The 8,148-nt window shown below is 39.1% G+C and overlaps 1 protein-coding gene across 2 annotated transcripts in view; it reads left to right on the plus strand.

Moving 5' to 3' along the window:
- The window catches only part of MAP2K6 (mitogen-activated protein kinase kinase 6), a 112,145-nt gene extending 104,346 nt beyond the window's left edge, over positions 1-7,799 (plus strand). For both annotated transcript variants that reach the window (XM_081027959.1, XM_081027962.1), the window contains exon 13: positions 7,445-7,799. The gene's annotated coding sequence lies outside the window, so the exon portion shown is untranslated. The remainder of the gene's footprint in view (positions 1-7,444) is intronic.
- Positions 7,800-8,148: the final 349 nt, after the last annotated feature.

Here is an 8,148-nt window from a genome sequence, read left to right on the forward strand (position 1 = left end):
AATAGTAGTAGTTTGCACAATGTCCTGCAGATGTTGCTTGTTTCCTTCAGAAATTTACAATGTCTGGTGGTGCCCCGTGAACCTGCAGCATTGCCGCAGTGCCTCAGCACACAGTTTGGGGACCAGCTGTGTATGTTACACTGATGTTTACACTGTCTCCACTTGGTGACCCTTAAAATGGAATTCTCGGCCAGGCAGTCCTCTATTTTACTTCCCTCTTGGTGTTTCATCATCATTATTGTTGTTTTTGTTTGCTGCTGGGTGATGAGCTTTTTAATTGAGGTCTTACCCTCCTTGGCTTTTCATCAGCCCTGCGACATCAGATGTCATAATCTAGAAAATGAAAGACTCATTACCCCCAGCATTAGAGGAGGCTGTCACTGAGGCTGAAGGGGCCCCTGGTTTCTCCAAATGCGACTGACTTAGTATCTTCGGAACATAATCACAAAGGAGGCAGGGAGGGGCTAATGGTTTCATAATTTAATACTAAAAATGCTTTTGTTGACGAAAGGGCTTCATCAGCTCTGCTCAGAAGCTACTCTGTTTCTTCCAGAAGTGTCTAACAAAACACTTGACCTCTTGTGTGAAAGTGCAAGGCATGCCTCGTTCCTGATTTCCTAACCAAATGCCTTTTTGGCTGTGCAACTCCCTCTGACCTCAAGGTAGGACTCATATATTCATACAGTTCGTTGGAGCTGGTGGTCAGATCTAGTCAAATGAATTAAACCTCTGTGCTGGGGATTTTGCCTTCTTAATGTCTATGCCCTAAAGAGAGATTTTTCTGGCTTAAAGGAATCTTCCATATTTATTGAATTAGCAATAAGTAGAAAGTGCAGTTTTCAGTTGGACCCATGAAAATTTACATATTCAGATGAAAAAAATGCCAGAGTAAATCTAGAAAGAAGCAGCTACCAAACCTGATAGGAGAGAAAAAAGGTATTTTATTCTGGAAGGTCCACATTCCTCTGTGTGTGTGTGTGTGTACTGTTAAATGTACTGGCAATTTAAGACACTCTAGTTTTCTTCGGCTTTAATTGGGGTACTCTAGATTCTTTTGGGAATCTGTTAATTGCTAGGACCTTTTCCCTAGGAAAATGCACAGTATACATGGAACACATAGTTTTGCAAACATTTTTTGTCCAGTGGGGAGGGAGTGGAGTACAGTTTTATAGATCCCATAGGATCAATAACCTTTGCTCTATAGAATATGGACTGTGATATTCTAGACCAGGGATTGGCAAACATTTTCTGTAAAAGGCCTGATGGTAAATATTTTCGACTTTGTTTTCCATACAGTCTCTGTTGCAACTAGTAGGTCTGCTCTTGTAGTGTAAAGCATCTGTAAAGGTGTCAATGTATGAGCGTGGTGCTGTGTTCTAGTAAAACTTTATTTGGAAATTCAGGCAATGGGCCGGATTTGGCCCTCATGCTGTGGTTTGCTAACCTGTCCTAGACCATCAAATACAAAACTAATTGATTAACCATGTGTATAGAGTTTTTCTAATTAGTGGATATTTGGCTCAGCTTCTGCTGAGTCAGATTAGGAAGACAGACATAGGAAAATGAATTCAGAAAGGATGGAGACTGTTTAGTCCCATGAAAATTGCTTCTTGATTTCATCAGGTCAGTATTCTTTGCTCTGGAAGCCAAGGGGACAGTTTTCCTTAGATTAAATTGAGTACTTGCTTTTTCCTTTTTTTTTTTTTTTCCAATAACCAACATAAATTACTTCAACTGGGAAATGAAAGGCATACTTCTCTTAGATGTTAACTGCATTCTTGTCTCTTAGCTCTGCCTTTCGTTTTTTCTGTGGTGCGAGTCACATGTCAGGAGAACCCAGAACCTAGACCACTCATCATTCGGTTTTCCCTTTCCCAGAACTGTATAAGGATTTGAGAATTTGGGAGGCTGTACTTAGCTCAGAAGTAGAAGGTGGATAGAATTCTTAAAATCTTCCAATTCACCCACCTAATCTATTTGGCCTTCTTTCAAGAAAGTAAGAAAGAATGGTCTGGGGATAGAGCACTTGTTTTAAGTGGACTTATCACCCACGCTCTCATTGCGGTAGGAGACTTAGGCGTACACCTTGAATACTATTTCTGGACTTGGAGAGACGAGGCTGCTTTGCCTTCCTTTTTTAAAATCATTAGTAAATGTCAGTTTTAGGGGTCTATGCAAAAAAGCCTCCTTTCTGATAGGATTACCGTGGGTTGCCAGCCCTGGTTTCTAGGCCCATAGACTCTGGTGAAAGCTCTGTTCTCTATGGGGCCAGAACAACTGTATCATTTGTCTCATCTTCTTTCATTCAGTACTTGCACCATCTTTGTTGTATAGAACACTATACAGCTGCCAGCCGGTTACCTAAGCTGTCCATTTTCTTCCAGAACAGTACAGCACACCTTATTTAAAGCTATAGGCTCTTTATTATTCAGAAACATTTTTTTTCCTGCTGCATCATCTGGCAAACAAAAATTACACTAAGAACGACACTTAGAAACTTAAGAGAGGGTATTTAAATATTTGATCTGGCAGTTTACCTAAATGTTTTCTCTTCACCTAGGGAAATAAAACCTGAATTCCAGAGCCTTCAAAATGAAATTATCTTCTGGGGGAAGTAGATTGCTGCCAAATACTTCACTCACCACCTGTTTCTGGTGCCCACAAAGAAGATGTGTCATTTTGCTGAGGTTTAGAGAGGCGCTGTTCAGAGCTATGCACATATAATCCTGCCATTGCGGGTTCTTCCAAGGAGTCATTTGGAATCAAGACTTAAGTTGGGGGTTATCTTTTCAGTTCCTGACCCAAATTCCTTTTACAAGCCAAATTTCCCTGGAAAACCTCTTTCCTTTCTGAGGGGAAGAGGATTTGGGCCTAAGTAGAAACACAAAGCAAGGTCAAGGACTTTGTGGTAGGGATACTTTTTTTTTTTTTTTTTTAAAGAAACCAGTATCACCTTGTACTGCAAATGTGTTAATCGAATTGAAAAACATCCACTTTTATTGATATCACTTCTATTGTCATTTGAACTAGGACATTGAACCTTTTATTCTTGGGAGTTTACAGTTAGATTTTGGGAGATTTGCATTGTATTTCTTTCATATGGTTGTCAGTATGGATAGATTGCTCTGTGGGCCATTCATCTTGGCATGCCTAGGTTTTCCCTAGCTTACATTTTTGCATTTCTGGGATTCGGGATCTCTTTCGAGGAATCAGGGTAATGCTCTTATGACTGAGAGATTGAGTTCAGGGAAAGCCCGGGAAAGTTTAAGCGCTGACTTGTGTCTTAATATAGGAAACAGAACTTCCTAAGTAATCCCCAGAGGCTGTGGCTTTGGCTCGGCCATCACACTTTTTTGTTGTTGTCCTTGATTACATTAGCTTGTTATTCCTCTGCCGGTTACAGATGACCTGGGTTGACGTACCACTTCTGTGGAAAGGAAGTGACCAGACTATTCTATCAAAACTCATAATCAACAGTTTTGCAGAGGTCTGCCGACACGGATGATTCTATTGTCCCCAAATCTTGAAAATGTGAAAGGATATCTAAGAGAACTTGTAGCAAAACTCTCATAATTCAAAATGTTAAACTTTGTAATAAAACTTCCCTTTGGCTTTTAAAGAAGAGCAGTGGGGTTGGGTATTTGTTCCTCTTAAGTCGTATTCTCCTGTGGCCAGAAATCAGCAGTTAACATCATTTGGTCACTACCAGTGTTTGCATTGGAGTCTGCAAGCCGTTTCAACCCAGCAAGTCAGGCTACTGCGTTAGGGATTGTCGTCGGTCTTTGGAATTTAAGGCTGAACTGTGATGTGAAATCGTGTGGGAGCTGGAATAAAAGATAAATGCAGAGCACAGTGCTGAAGTAGGAAACCCATGAATGAGCAAGCTTACAAAAGAAGTTGGCAGACAAGTATACACCTTAACTTATTTTCAGTATTACTACAGAGATGATTTCCTATGGAAAAATATCATCAGCGAAAGCCAAACCTTCATTTATTTTTCCCCCCAAAATAATGAACGTTAAGAAGTTTCAGAGACTAGCATTGATTTGGCTATCACAAAATTTTCTCGTGTTTCCTTAGTGTTATCAATTCTACAAGTCAGCATTTTAAAAGATGACACCCAGAAAAAAGGTAAATGATTAGAGGGGTAATAACAGCATTTTGAGAGTATACAACCCATCCATCAGCTACCTTCTGGGTAAAGAAAAACAAATACAAAACCAAGCCACTTAATCTTTAGTTCTGGTGGCAGACATTTTTAAGAAATGTGGACACTAAAGGTTATCTAATGAGCATACTTTTTTCACAATGCAGAGAACTATGAATGTTCGTAGAAATAACACTACAGTTCTTCACCAGAAGAGCGAGAATGTATGATGTTAGAACATAACACTGAATGCTAGTTTGAATTTTCAGGAGCAATTCATTGTGTGGAAGAAGTCATTGTTTTCTTCGGATCTCAAGTTGTCTGTCCTAGTTTTGTTCAATACTTGGGGAGTTAAGAGTCAAGAGCACAGAAGTAGTTTCCAGAATGTATTCATTGGTGCCCCTGGGGATCTCTTGTTATGAAGGGAAGGAGAAGACAGTGTGTGATGAAGGTCAACTTTGCCCATCTGAAACCCCAACAACCTTCATACAGAATATTTGGCTACCAATATTTTCCCCTTTGACTGGAAGTCTCTGTGGCTGTTAAAGGCTTGGCAACTTTGGGTGAAGTGACACCTGGAGGACCCTGAACAGCTCAAGAATCTGAGAAACTTTGTAGCCCATGAGGTCTGGGAGTTGCTGGCTTTGCTGTATTGAGGATGCTAACAGGGTTTGGAGGCGGAAGGGCAAGAAGAAAGGGCCATTTATTTACTTTTTAAGCATGCATCATTTGAAAATGCAAAAATCAATATGTGGTGGCCATGCATATAGATCCTTAAATTGCTTACTTTTCTAAAATGGTTGATAATAAACTGATTATTCTCAGTGATGAGAATAATTTCTACCTTTGCAAAGGCAGGAGTTGTAATTTTTGTTCATTGATGTATAGGAAAAAGTAAAGCTTTTTGGACAATTTTGCACAGAGAAGGATACTATCTGAGGCTCAAGCTAACAGTTATTGTTGCTGGGTTTTACAAAGGTTACTGGTGGAGAATGGTAATGGGAAGCTAGTACAGGCTTTGGAAACTGAAAATCACAATGGTGTCTCTGTCGTGAACTGAACACAACGGAATGCTGAGACTTTAGCTGAATCCTATCAGGTGCCTTCTACACACACACAAAGGGTCTGTGGTGAATTCTGATAGTGGTATGTTTGCTACTACACCAAACTGAACAGCTGGGGTTTCACAGCAGCCATCTTAGAACACTGTAGGTGTCCAAAGTCCCATTTGGCAACAATTTGTAGAGTTCTTGGCCAATCTCTGTGTAAAACTCACCCAAGGAGGTTTGATTAAGAAAATTCTCAGACAGTTTATCTGTCATATTACTTCTGTGTTTGACTTATTCTTTAGTCTCAAATTTATTTTTTCAGTGGAGTGATTTTCTATGTGAACTGAAATGATGTTTTATAAAAATAATAGGTATTTTTAGAGGAAAAATGTTTTCTTTATGTAATTAGCTTCCACAATTGGAATGTATTTCTACCATATGGAATCATCACATTGAGTCATTTAAAGCTGAAAGAAGTGTGTGGGATGTAGTTCAAATGTTTTATTTCAATACACGAACAGTTTTTCTATATATTTTGTGAATATCTCAATGAGATGCCAGATATAACTTCTATATGGAATTGAACTTTACAAGAATTTTAGTAAAATGGGTGGGGTTTTTTTAGCTGCCTTTGTGCTTCAATTTCATCGCTGAAAATGCTGCTTCCATTTATTAATTAATCTGGTCTTTGTCAGGAAAAAAAACACACTTTTTTCCTTACATTGTGTGAATTTTATGATAGACCTTTCTTGTATTTGTGTATATGACTGATTGTTTCCCTATGTTGCACCCCAAATTTGTTCTTAAGCCATGTCTATTGTTAAGACAGCTGTTGGGCAAGTGGAAACATGCCTGGTCTTTACAATGCCTTCATGCTGGAATGAAGTAATTCCATATGCTGGTTAGGAGGCCCTGCTGTCTCTTCCTGGCACCTGAAATAGTCTCAAAGGATATTGGAGAGTTGTGTACCCTCTCCTTCGAAACCCATCTCCAACACTATGTCTCTGGAGAGTCATAGAAGAATGGCTACCATTTTGTGGATACCTTCGTCAGCTGGCTTCCTTCATTTTCCGTGCCACATATAGCATGTTGCTGGCTTTCCCTGGTGGAAATCATCTCTTTCATGGATTGTGATATCTTTTCTTTATGAATGAGGCAGGCTGAATGGTAGAGTATGGAACTCATTAGGGATTCATAAAGTAAAGACCTAAAAGATGTGGATGTCGGTGGAATGTTTCCATGCCTTTGAGGTGAATGTTAAATTTATGTTCTAGCCCTGGGAACTTTGCTTGTGAGCTCCAGAATCAGAGAAGGAATTGGAAGTATATACTAACTCTGTATTTTCCTATGTGGAAGTGTATGGCTTTCTTAAGGTGAAAACATTCCTAGTAATTGTATGGGGAAAGAGAGATTATGAATATCCATTGATAACTCAGTCAAGCTCCAGGGTTATATTTAAAAATACCCTTTTTGTAGGGGAGTATGCCTTTTGTTTCTGCTGTATTGGCTATTTTGGCCCTCATTCATTTTCATTTTAGTCTAGCTTTCCTGTTATCCAGGTGTGTGCATTGTTTTGTTTTGTTTTTTTTTCTTTTGAACTACTGCTTATCGTAATTGGTGATGTTATCTCAAAATCCTGAAACCAGTGAAATATCTAATGAGCAGGACTTGGTTGGGATAGATGAAAGTATTGGTATTGATGGAGGTTAAGTTTTCATAGAGTTACCAGAAATATACTCAATTGAGGTGGAGTGTGGCTTTGAAGAAATCATATTTGCTTTTAACATTTGGAGAAGCCACCTGTCCTAGGGCCTTATTCTTGAGAAATTCATGCAAATACCATTGGTGGGGCATATTTAATAGCCTAGATGATTGGCTTCTATCAGCCAATAAACAAGCAATTATAATAATTGCCAAAGTTGGGGTTAATTTTTCCTCATAGATCATTCTATGATGAAATAAATATTCAATCAGTATCTTGTAAAAAGCATAACTTTATAATTTCCCTCCTCTTTTCTGATCTAAGAGCATAGTAAAGGAAGGGTAAAATTCTGATGTGCTACAAAATAGTTCCTTGAATCTATATTTTTGACCAAGGAAATGGTTGTGATTTTGCTTGTTACATGGCTCGTATGGCGACTGCTTTGGCTCCTGTCTCACCACCTCAAAAGGAAAATGAAATTGAGAGATTAATTCAAACTTAGATTCCTGTGTTATGAGGAGCTTACGCTTTGATTTCACATCTCAGGATATTCTTCAGGATCATACTGCTGCTGAGGAGGAAGGAACAAGCTGCAGACACTGTAACTGGTCTCCGGATGTTTGTGCGTGTGTGTGTCTGTGTGTGTAACACTTCACACCGTGTGTGTTGTATTCAATGTTGTGGCCATCCATGAACTTACTCAAACAACAATCTGAAGCTAGAGAAGACAGTGATAACGGCAAAAGACGCCCAACCACCTCTTTCCGTCAGAGTGCTTGCTGTGACTTTTCATAACTAGCATAAATAACATAAGTATTCAGGAGCAAGGTTTCCTTGGAAGAAATGGTGTGTTGATCTCCTAAGAAAATGTACCACCAATAAAAGACATTTTAAAAAGTGCCATGAGTCTGTGTATTAGTTGAGTGGTTCATGGAAATCCTTTGTGCCAGAAATGCCGCTTTTAGGTATAAAAGCCCTACAGGTAAAAACTTCGCTTGAACTGGTTATTCTCTTTTGCTGCCCCATCTTTTATTACCCCACTTCCAAAATATAATGGAACAAAACAACACTGTCGCAGTCTTGAAGACTCATTAGAACGTCATTTCATCTGCAGGGAACTTCAGACTCAATATTTTTATAGCCAGTATTCGTAAGTTAGAACTGAAGGCCAATATTTCATTATTAACATCAGATGGCTGATGGTCGGGATAGTCCAGATGGCTTACATGAAAAGATCAAGACCAAGACTT

The sequence above is a fragment of the Rhinolophus hipposideros genome (assembly GCF_964194185.1).
Source record: "Rhinolophus hipposideros genome assembly, chromosome: 20".
Taxonomy (NCBI): domain Eukaryota; kingdom Metazoa; phylum Chordata; class Mammalia; order Chiroptera; family Rhinolophidae; genus Rhinolophus; species Rhinolophus hipposideros.